A 12,645-nucleotide genomic window follows, 5' to 3' on the forward strand; every position below is an offset into this window, starting at 1 on the left:
ATCGAATCTAAAAAGAAAAAATAATGGTCATGAAGAACCTAGGGACAAGACAGGAATGAAGACACAGACCTACTAGAGAATGGACTTGAGGATATGGGGGGGGGAAGGGTAAGCTGGGACAAAGTGAGAGAGTGGCATGGACATATATACACTACCAAATGTAAAGTGGATGGCTGGTGGGAAGCAGTCGCATAGTACAGGGAGATCAGCTCGGTGCTTTGTGACCTCCTAGAGGGGTGGATTAGGGAGGGTGGGAGGGAGGGAGACACAAGAAGGAAGAGATATGGGAACATATAGAGAAAGAAAAATTTAAAAAAATTAAAAAGAGCACTATTTCTGGAAATTGTTAGGGTTAATTTTCAGATTTCATGGAATTAAAGACTGAAGAGGTGGTGAAGAATTGGTGGGAAACTTAGTTCAGAAGCGTGGTTGTAAATGAAAGCAGAACCAAAGCACAAGAGCTTCAGTAACTGAAATGGTAAGAGACATTTTATACAGGGGAATCATCTGAAGATATTTGTCAGCAGGGGGAAGAGGATCTCTTAGAGTGAGAACTGAAGATGTGGGATTGAGGGAGCAGGGGAAGCAAGAAAGGATGGAGTCAAGGAGGAACATGTAGTGATAAATCTTGGGAGAAGCAATGCTTCTTCACCTGAGCATGAGAGGGTAGTGGTGGGTAAAAAAGGGAAAAGATTAAAAGAGATTGTAATTTGGAGAGAAGGACAATTTTAAAGAATCCAGAATGATAGCATAGATTGTTAAATTTATTTTTCTTATTTTTACAGATAACACTTTCCTGTGTAGTGCCCAGTTTGCTCTGCATTCTCTTAGCAAACAGGATAAATAAATAAAAACTACCTAAATAATGCATGTGTATGTACCAGCAGTTACTGCACGTTTATTTCTACTGGCAGTCTATTCTGATTTGTGCAGAGTTTCAGGAATTACTCATAGGTAAGCATCTAGGATCCTTAGGCACAGACACAAAAGTAACTTAGCATGGATTTTTGTATTCTTCCTCACTCTTCTTACTTTATCTAATTCACAGCATCACCTTGTGTCTGCAGAAATATTGAAAGCTCCAAATTATTTTCTCAGCTGATTTTTTGATAGATTATCTGTAAAAAGCCTGATAGAATATTATAGTCTAAGAGTTTATGTTTTTTCAAGACATCCTAAGAATCTATAGTAGTTCAAGGCAACATTTGACAGCTAGTCTATTTTAGCTGTCAGGTTTGAAATGCTCCTTCTATACATTCTATTATTTAAAATGATCATGAGTTAAAGGAAATTAACTGCTACACTAAGCAATCTCCACAGATTCTTGGAATTGCCCACAGGGAGTAATAAAGTATGCAGAAACAATTCATATTTGGACTTTTGCACACAGTGAAGCCAAAGGTATTCAATAAAGTATGCAATCCTTTCTGAGTGTCTGTCCCGTCACTCTAGGGATAAGACACAACTGTTTTGAGGGCAATGTCAGAACAACTTACCATCACCAGTAAATGAACGTGGCCACATTGCTGGTACCCGAAGACTAATAATGGACAGTGACAAACATTTCACCAACTATGCCTTATACACAGACTTTCTCTGGGATCTAGCAGAAGGTGTGATCACAGGGGATGAGCACTGCAGCTAGTGCCTATTTAGAAGGCTTTGGCCAAAAGTAAGTGCTCCATTATTTTTTCTCCTGGAACAAAATCTCCATGAATTTAATCACCCATTTTCTAAAAAAGTAGGACTGTTTTAAGTCCACCCCAAAATAAGTGAGATTTTTAAATTATTAATTTATCTCATTGTTTCATCCATTTTGACACAAAATCTTATAAGCAAAGCCTATCTCTAACAAGGGAAGTAACCTATTTTCATCATTATCACCATCATTATCATCATCCTCACAGATAGCAATTAATGATCACTTACTATGCACCAGTCACTTATGCACTCTTTTTTATCTTACTTCATCTTCCCCAAATTTCAATTAGGTAATTTTATTATCACTATTCACATTGAAAAAAAAATAAGACTACTAAGCACAAAGATGTTGAGCAATTTACCCAAGCTTTTAAGTCATGATGGGAACCCAGTCCATCTGAAACCAGTTTCCCTGTTATCAGCCACTACCCTGTGAGGACTTTTGTAATTCTACCATGTATTCATTGCTAATTTGTTTTTAACAAAAAATACACTGATGTTAGTATCCATCAACATTCCATTGCAGCAAGTGATATCCAATAAGATTCCATTTCACCAAGGGGCCTCCAATAAAAAAGGGAGTCAATCATTTTATCCTGAATTAAGTTTTCATATATATACCACAAGAAGGCATGTTTTCCTTTTTCAAAGGTTTGTGTCTTTATGTATTAACTGAGGATGAGGATGGTTTGGTTTGAAAGAAGATTAAATTGAGGATTCTATGATTAAGATTGTCTAAAATTTTAATAACAAATTTAATTTTATACAAGCTGTTTGGAACGAGGCTATCAGATATTTTGCTTTTTAATTTAGAAAAGTAAGGCATGAACCTTGGTTAAAACAAGATTTGTGGGGCTTCCCTGGTGGCGCAGTGGTTGAGGGTCCGCCTGCCGATGCAGGGGACGCAGGTTTGTGCCCCAGTCCAGGAGGATCCCACATGCCGCGGAGCGGCTGGGCCCGTGGGCCATGGCCACTGAGCCTGCGCTCCGCAGCGGGACGGGCCACAACGGTGAGGGGCCCGTGTACCGCCAAAAAAAAACCCCAAAAAACAAAAAACAAGATTTGTGGGTGACATTAAAAAAACTCTTAGGCACTAATACTTCTGATACTATGGTAGACAATAACGACAACTACAAAATCACATCTTTTGTTGTAGCGCTGCATTCAGAGGAAGTAAAGGAATCTCCAAACAGAATCCTCCCTCCTGCTCCACGAAGGGGACAAAACCCTGCTGATACACGAAAAGTGAAGTCATCCTGAGGACAAGTGATTATATTAAAACTGGAACTCAAAAACTAAGTGTACAAGGAACAAAGTGGGGGTGCAGGGGCTAAGTGCCCTTATTAGGTCAGAGACAGTGGGATGAACATATGACTGTCCCAGGGGCTCTTGAGAAGACAGCAGTTTTCAGATCTCTTCCAAATCCCACCATAAAAACAGATAGCAAAGGCCATGGACAATATTTATTACAAAATGGAGTGAACCCTAAAGTACTTGTGAATGGGGACAACTGGCCAGTCAAACACCCACCAGGTATCAGTGTTTGCAGAAGAGGAAGCAGGAGGAAACAATGGGGATTCTGAGATACCTGAAAATAGGGAACCCTACTACAGCCAACAGATATTTTCTGAAAAGTGAGTCAGAACAACTTGAGATCATCAGTTGAAACTGGGAGGGACTTTGCCCAGTCATTAGCAGGTGAGCATAAAGTGTTCACCGTGAGGTCTGAGTGCTGATGCCATCAGGTACCCTATGACCTTGAGAAACTGATGAGCCAGTGCTGACTTTCAAGACAGGACCCCTCAAATGGTAAGAAGCTGCTAGGAGTGGAATAAAAGTTGAGCAGGACAGGGACAATAGAGACAAAGAAAGATAAGGTCAGATAAAAATGAGGGAAAGAAAAATAAATAGGACCTCATAATCAAAGTCCCAAACACAGAAAAGACCATCATGAGTAACAGTCTGAAAAAGCAACAAACAACAAATTTATATCACAAAGTACTTCAAATACTGAGATTTTCGAATTCAAAATTTAATATATATGAAATGTTTTAAGAATATAAATTTATAAGGACAAGCAATAGGAGATTGTGAAAATAACAAATAAGATTTGAAAAGTAACTTATAATAAAAATATAACATATAAAAGCTCATTGGATTAGTTAAAATAATATAGAGCTCAAGATATAATTAGTGAATATATATATTAGAACTGATTAAATTCTAATCAGAATAAATATGGCATAGAGACACAAGGAGATGAAAAATCTGAAAGAGATGTTAAGAGAGAACAAATAGTGTACATACATAACAGATTCCTAATAAGCAGTAGGAAATAAATTAAGACACCATATTTGAAGAAATAATGGCTACGAATCCCCCAAATTGGTAAAAGAAAAAAAAATTGTGTCCTGGAAGCACTTCACAATAAAAAGAAGCTCTTGTTCCAATAAACTACAGTGAAACTGTAGCAGATAAAAGGCAAAGAGAAAATATATTTAAAGAAGCCAACTCTATTTACAATAGCCCGGAGATGGAAACAACCTAAGTGTCCATCATCAGATGAATAGATAAAGAAGATGTGGCACATATATACAATGGAATATTACTCAGCCATAAAAAGAAACGAAATTGAGCTATTTGTAATGAGGTGGATGGACCTAGAGTCTGTCATACAGAGTGAAGTAAGTCAGAAAGAGAAAGACAAATACCGTATGCTAACACATATATATGGAATTTAAGAAAAAAAAATGTCATGAAGAACCTAGGGGTAAGACAGGAATAAAGACACAGGCCTACTAGAGAATGGACTTGAGGAAATGGGGAGGGGGAAGGGTAAGCTGTGACAAAGTGAGAGAGTGGCATGGACATATATACACTACCAAAGGTAAAATAGATAGCTAGTGGGAAGCAGCCGCATAGCACAGGGAGATCAGCTCGGTGCTTTGTGACCACCTAGAGGGGTGGGATAGGGAGGGTGGGAGGGAGGGAGATGCAAGAGGGAAGAGATATGGGAACATATGTATATGTATAACTGATTCACTTTGTTATAAAGCAGAAACTAACACACCATTGTAAAGCAATTATACTCCAATAAAGATGTAAAAAAAGAAAAATTCTGATAAAATACTAACCAAAAGAAATCTGGAATAATTATAATATCAGACATACTACACTTAAAAAAAGATCCCTATATGGAATACAGAAGTTATCATATAAACATGAATGTTCAGTTCACCAGAAAGATATAATTAAACTAGTATAAAACTTATAAAACAGTTCTTAACATAAAAATTGAAAAAACTATAGGCATAAGCTGATAACTTTCCATCATAGTAGATTTCAATACAGTTTATTCAACTATTGATACTTCAAATATTCAAAAAATTAATGAAGATACAGAGTATCTTCACACACAAACTTGACTCAATGGATATAGAATTGTGCTTCCAACTATTAGAAAATGCACATTATTCTCAATAATATATGGAATATTTACTAAAGCAGACAATATATTAGTTAATAAGAGCTCAACACATTTCAAAGAATACACCATTTTCTCTGACCAATACACAATTAAGTTAGAAGTTGATTAAAAGAGGATTATCTTTATAATTCCCATAAGTTTGGAAATTTTAAAGTATTTAAAATTCTAAAACTTCCATGTAATATAATAATTTAAAAATTACAATGGAATTAAAGAATGCTTAAAACTGAATGATAATACTATATATATACAAGCTTGGGAGATGCTGTTGAAGTAGCACTTAAAGGAAAATTTATTGCTTGCCATATGTGTAGAAAGGGTAGAGACTAATAAAATAAGCATACATATTACGATGTTTAAAAATGAACACAAAAACCTTAAATAAATCAGAATCAAAGCAAATATACATTAATAGTAGAATAGATTAAAATGTATTTATTCACAAAGTACTATACTCTACAGCAGTGAAAATGAATGAACTATAACTACACAGAAACACTGATGAATCTGAGAAGCATAACGTTAAGTAAAAAATCTCAGAATATGTCTTATAATGTGAAATATATATGAACCGGTGATAAAATTAAGAAAAAAAATCAAAAGAATTGAAAAAAAAACCACCAAAATTCAGTGTTTTAGTTACCTCTGCCAGGAATCAAGAGATGGGATGGGGAGAGTCCAAAGGTAGAGCCACATTATTTTTAGTGTCTAGTTTTTAAATATACACATATATGTTATTTTGTTTATGTACAATATCAAATAATAAAATACTTTTAAAGAACAAACACTCATGGAACAATTTGAGTTTGTGGAGGAGAAAAGTAAATTCAAATTCTAACATTAATTTGTATGCAAAGTTAAATTACAGAAAAGGATAATCATTTCTCTTGTTAAATCTTCATTTCCTAAGGAATTATTTTAGAAATGGGAAGGTCCTTTTTTTTCTCTTTCTGTTTTTAAGTATATAATCAATCTCTTGGCTTAAACAATGAAAAAGGCAATTATAAAAATAATAATTTATTTAAATCAATGAAGATGTCTTTTTAAAAAAATGGTGAAACAATTTTTATAGACCACAGGGAGAGATTTAATAGTCTTAAAATTTAAGTGTCTGCAATTTAGTTTATTTGGGGGAAAATATTTTGGTCAACATTAGGCAAATCAATTCAATATATAACTGGCATGATTAACACTATTTAAACTAATTTTTAAAACTAAGCAAATAATGTTTCAAGACTTTTTCTACAGCTGCATCTTAATCAGACTATTACGTTTTCTCATGCACTGCTAGAAATGTGACTGGCATATGTTGTGTAGTAACAAAACTGATTCACTTATTTGAAAGTTAAAGTGTTGATATGCCACCATTAGTTAATTGCATATTATTTTTTATTAGCAACTTAAGTAACCTGAAATAACATAAATAATATGATTTAGTCATGAATTAACTCTTATGGGACTTTTAGGTTGGATTTGATCTCTTTAGAAAAGATCATTATTTTAATTGTTTATAAAAGGAAATTACAGATAATATCAACATAAAGCAAAGCATACTATTCCTGTGTTTAAGAATTTAAGAGAATTCATTTTTTTGCCACTAGATTATCATTTTATAATTCACTGACTCATTAATAGTTTCATGATTGTCTGAAAAAGTGAAATCTTCTTTCAAATGGCAAGAACATGCTTATTAGGAAATTCTGGCTTTCTAAAATTCTTAAAAAGTTTCACTCCTTGGACATACAATCAATAAAAAACAGGTTACGCTTTTTTTTTTGTTTTTTGTTTTTGCGGTACGCGGGCCTCTCACTGTTGGGGCCTCTCCCATTGCGGAGCACAGGCTCCGGACACGCAGGCTCAGTGGACATGGCTCACGGGCCCAGCCGCTCCGCGGCATGTGGGATCTTCCCAGACTGGGGCATGAACCTGTAACCCCTCAATCGGCAGGCGGACTCTCAACCACCGCGCCACCAGGGAAGCCCAGGTTACACTTTTATTAATGACAAGTGGTATACTTCGGTTATGTTTAATTATAATCTTTTAAAAGAAGTCCTTAACCTAAGATATACCAAACATGTAAATTAGGAAAAAGACTATTAGCCTTTACATCCATAGACATTTTAATTTTACCTGTGCTTATTTAAATTTTCAGACAAATTTCCAAGGTAGCTGAATTTGATATCTAAAATATCCACCATACTTTAATATTGATGCAAATTACTTATTAATTTACCACATTCATACAAGAAAAAAATGCAGAACCAAAAAATATGAATAAGCATTTTAAAAGTTAGAAAGTATTAAAAAACAAATTGCAAATGTAAGCTACAAGGAAGTTGTCTAAAAAATGGAAATCCTGACTAGTTCTCTGCTGGGTTTGCTTGAAGTTTTATTAAAAAGTAATTAATTTCTATAACAGATTAAATTTATCAGTATAGCCTTAAAAAGTTAAATTCATTATTTTAATAGCAAAATTAGATCTCAGGGAATTTATAATGATCCAAACCTGTCTAGGCAGATAATTTTGGTGAGGTGCTAACAGTAAAATCCTCACTATTTACTATCAGAGAAAAATATTACAGAAAAAGATGTCAGAGTTAAATTTCAGCACAGAATCATCTCAAGAAATGTTCTTACTACATCACTCCTTTTAAAATACTCATTTTGAGGGGCAAGCCAACCTAGCTTTACTTAAATGTTGACTATTAGGTACTAAGAACAAAAGAACTATGGATTCCTATAAAATTTTTTTCCTTGATACCCCAACACCCACTGCGATAAATATATTGTCAGTGTCTCAGCTATGTCAAGAGCCTTGAAAATCTTCTAGATGCAAACCTTCCCTTGGCACCATTTGCTTTTTAATAATGTATTTTCTCATTTCTTTGTTTTATTTCATGTATTCCCTTTGGGCAAGTTCCTGGGGAATGATGTTTTAGGATGTACAAGGGTTTTTTTTTCAAAGAAAAAGTTTTCCAAAGACTTAAAATATTAATATCAATAAGAAATGGTTGCACTGTTTAAAATTCAAAAATATGAATATTTCTTTTGCTTTTAATTTTTAAGGTAATAGATCTTAAATATAATACAATCTCATGCCTCTTGATGTCTTCCTGCAAACTCCATGGAAAGGTAATTATTCATTATATATTTACCATATATACAAAGAAAAAATATAGAATGAAAATTAAATGACTATTTAGAAATAAAAAAGCTACATCCTTTGAAAAAGTAAATCTACAAAAACAGGCATTGATTAATCCATAATAGTCTGTGAATCATGAAAAATTTGATTTTGCAATGTAATTTTCACTGATGTAATAGAGAAATGTTATTGCATTGCTGATTCTTTTTTATCCCTATAATAAAACTCTAGGTATTTGAGAATCCAGTCCCGTGGGATGGTTTCAAGAATCTCAATCAGAGCAAGCCACAAGAATTCAGAAAGAGATACTGCCCCTCTCTTTTACATCAGTCTTTTTCCACATATTAACAACCTCCCCCACCCCCACCAAAAAATCTGGAAATGAATTGCATTCAGGACCAAAGCAGAAAAAATGACCTATCAGAGGTGGAGGACCTGGTCCTGTTCAGAAGACAAGAGATACAGGCACTAGAGTAGAGAATGTGGTTGGAAGGAAGCAATGGGCTCAAAGCAGGAACTATTTCTTGAGCCTCCTTTAGCTAAAGACAATAAGTAACTGAAAAATAAATAAGAAGTCTGACAAAAGAAAAATTATATAATGTTGGAAAAGGTTCAGGAAAAGAACAATGGTTCTTTAGTTTAAATGATCTTTAGTATGTTCAATTTAATAAGTATCTGAGGCAGTTTTTGCTAGTTGCCTCTAAAAAGGCATGTCAAAAAATATGTGCTATAAAAATATAATTTTCATATACTTAGAAACCAACTTATTAAAATGTATCATTCCATGATGCCCTGGACATTTATATCTTCTTATCCATAAGAGGCAATATACTTTCTTCCTCACACCTTTCTCTTTTCAGTTACTACTCTTATTCTTACTACTTCTATTACTACTATTCTTGTGAGATTAGACTTTCTGACAATTCCTTCACATTTCACTCCTTTATATAAAATAAGCCACTGCCTTCTGTGGCAATAAGTCTAAAGTTTTTTGGCTTGCAGGTTCTTTACCTCATAGTTTCACCCTACATGTCCTTACTTTTCACTACTTTCTAACACAAGCCAAAGCAATCTTAAGAAAGAAAAACTGAACTGGAGGAATTAGGCTCTCTGACTTCAGACTATACTACAAAGATACAGTAATCGAAACAGTATGGTACCAGCACAAAAACAGAAACAGAGATCAATGGAACAAGATAGGAAGCCCAGAAATAAACCCACACACAAATGGTCAATTAATCTATGACAAAGGAAGCAAGAATATACAATGGAGAAAAGATAGTCCCTTCAATAAGTGGTGCTGGGAAAACTGGACAGCTACATGTAAAAGAATTAAATTAGAACACTCCCTAACACCATACACAAAAATAAACTCACAATGGATTAAAGACTTAAATGTAAGACCAGACACTCTAAAACTCTTAGAGGAAAACACAGGCAGAACACCCTATGACATACATCACAACAAGTTCCTTTTTGACCCATCTCCTAGAGAAATGGAAATAAAAACAAAAATAAACAAATGGGACCTAATGAAACTTAAAAGTTTTTGTACAGCAAAGGAGACCATAAACAAGATGAAAAGACAACCCTCAGAATGGGAGAAAATATTTGCTAATGAAGCAACTGACAAAGGATTAATCTGCAAAATTTACAAGCAGCTCATGCAGCTCAATATCAAAAAAACAAACAACCCAATCCAAAAATGGGCAGAAGACCTAAATAGACATTTCTCCAAAGAAGATATACAGATAGCCAACAAACACATGAAAGAATGCTCAACATCACTAATCATTAGAGAAATGCAAATCAAAACTACCTCACACTGGTCAGAATGGCCATCATCAAAAAGTCTACAAATAATAAATGATGGAAAGGGTGTGGAGAAAAGGGAACCCTCCTACACTGTTGGTGGGAATGTAAATTGATACAGCCACTATGGAGGTTCCTTAAAAAACTAAAAATAGAGCTACCATATGACCCAGCAATCCTACTCCTTGTTATATATCTGGAGAAAAACATAATTCAAAAAGACACATGCACTCCAATGTTCATAGCAGCACTATTTACAATTGCCAAGACACTGAAAAAACCTAAGGGTCCATCGACAGAAAAATGGATAAAGACGATGTGCTATATATATACAATGGAATATTACTCAACCATAAAAAAAGAATGAAATAATGCCATCTGCAGCAACATGGATGAACCCAGAGATTATCATACTAAGTGAAGTAAGCCAGACAGAGAAAGACAAATATCATACGATATTGCTTATATGTGGAATCTAAAAAAAAGGATACAAATTAACTTACTTACAAAACAGAAATAGACTCACAGATATAGAAAACAAACTTATGGTTACCAAAGGAGAAAGAGGGAGGAGGAATAAATTAGGAGTTTGGGATTAAAATATACACACTACTATATATAAAATAGATAACCAACAAGGACCTACTGTATAGCACAGGGAACTCTACTTAATATTTTGAAATAACATATAATGGAAGAGAATGTAAAAAAAAAGTATATATATATATATATACATATATATATATGTGTTGAAGCTAATCACATTACTGTACACCTGAAACTAACACAGCATTGTTAATCAACTATATTTCAAGAAAAATTTTTAAAAAACACAAGCCCCCAACTCCAGCCAACTCTTCCTTTGATTGCCTCTATATACTATGCTTGTTTGCCCACTGTGAAATAATAGAAAAATATATATATTAGTCTTTGCTCCTAGTTCCTGGTATAAAGCTCGTAAATCCCTTGGAATTTCCTGGGTGACAGGAGAGTCTTTTGTTCTAATTTGGCAATGCTTGGTCGGCCTCTAGATAGGGGTTTGTCATCAGAAAGACCAAGCCAGATTAGAAATGTGGCACTTTCAGCCTCACACCCCACCCTCCAGGAAGGGGAGAGTGCTAGAGATTGAGTTAAGGATCCATCATGCCTATGTGATGAAGCCTCCATAAAAGTCCCAGAAGTACGAGGTTCAAGAATCTTCTGAGTTGCTGAAGACATCTACATGCCAGAAGGATGGTGCACCCCAACTCCATAGGGACAGAAGCTCTTGTGCTCGGACCCTTCCAGGTGTCGTCCTGCGTATCTCTTCATAAGGCTGTTCATTTGTATCCTTTATCACATCTTTTATTATATAATAAACTGGTAAACCTAAGTAAGCTTTCCCCTGAGTTCTGTGATCTGTTCTACCAAATAATTTAATACAAGGGAGGGATGTCATGGGAAAGTCTAATTTGTAGCCAGGTAGGACAGAAGTTGTGGATAACCAGGGGACCTACTATTTTTGACTGGCATCTGAATTTGAGGAGTAATCTCATGGGACTGAGTCCTTAACCTATGATATGCTAACTCCAGTTAGTATCAGAAATGAATTGAATTGTAGGACATCTAGCTGGTGTCACAGAGAATTACTTGGTGTGAAAACAATCCTACTTGCATGGTGTCAGAAGTGTTAGGAGTGTGGTAGTAGCGTGAGAGTAATGGAGAAACACACAGGAGCAGTGAGTTTCTTTATACCCTCTTTTTCCAATTATCCAATCCTAACCATTCTTAAATACAAATCCTGGAGTTACCTCCTATATGAAGTCTGTCCTGACTACCTTTGGCTGTAGGGGAAGAGTATGGAATGGGATAGTTTCAGAGGGCTTTCCTGAGCATGAAATATAAGCTTTGCTCTTGAATCAGTGAGACAATTCTGTACCCTTGTAATTATTTTCCTTTTTTTAAACGCCTGAAGCAAGTCCATGTGGGGCTCTATTACTTGCAGTCAAAAAATTTTGTATGAGATATATGGCAAGTACCACCTTTACCAATTGTCTTGTACTGTCCTCAGTACTCACTAAAGGTTGAACACAGCAGAAGCACTCAAGAAACACTGAGATCTGCTCTGCCCAATGCAGTAGCCACTGACCACCTGGGCTATAGGGAATTGAAATGTGACTAGTACAAACTGAAATGTGACTTAAGTGTAAAATACACACACAATTTCAAAGGCTCAATTAAAATTATGTAAATTATCAATATACTTCTATATTGATTACATATTGAAATAATATTTGTATATAGACAAAATTATTAAAATTGTTTTCACCTGTTTCTTTTTACCCTTTAAATGTGTCTACTTGAAAATTTAAAACTATGCATGTGGCTCACATGACGTTACATTATATAGCACTGACTTAAAATGATTTGTCTTCTTAAATCCAGAAACATGGGAAGGAAATTTGCTATTTCCCAGAATTTTAGAATTTATAGGGAAATTTATAGTTGTATTCTGTATAAT

At 34.7% G+C, this 12,645-nt stretch overlaps 1 protein-coding gene across 1 annotated transcript in view; it reads right to left on the reverse strand.

The window, feature by feature from the left end:
* Positions 1 to 12,645, reverse strand: part of TRDN (triadin) — a 313,614-nt gene that overhangs the window by 16,266 nt on the left and 284,703 nt on the right. The window lies entirely within an intron of this gene.

This window comes from Delphinapterus leucas, chromosome 12 (genome assembly GCF_059928025.1).
Source record: "Delphinapterus leucas isolate spDelLeu-1000000601 "Yukka" chromosome 12, BTC_Dleu_Yukka2, whole genome shotgun sequence".
Lineage (NCBI taxonomy): Eukaryota > Metazoa > Chordata > Mammalia > Artiodactyla > Monodontidae > Delphinapterus > Delphinapterus leucas.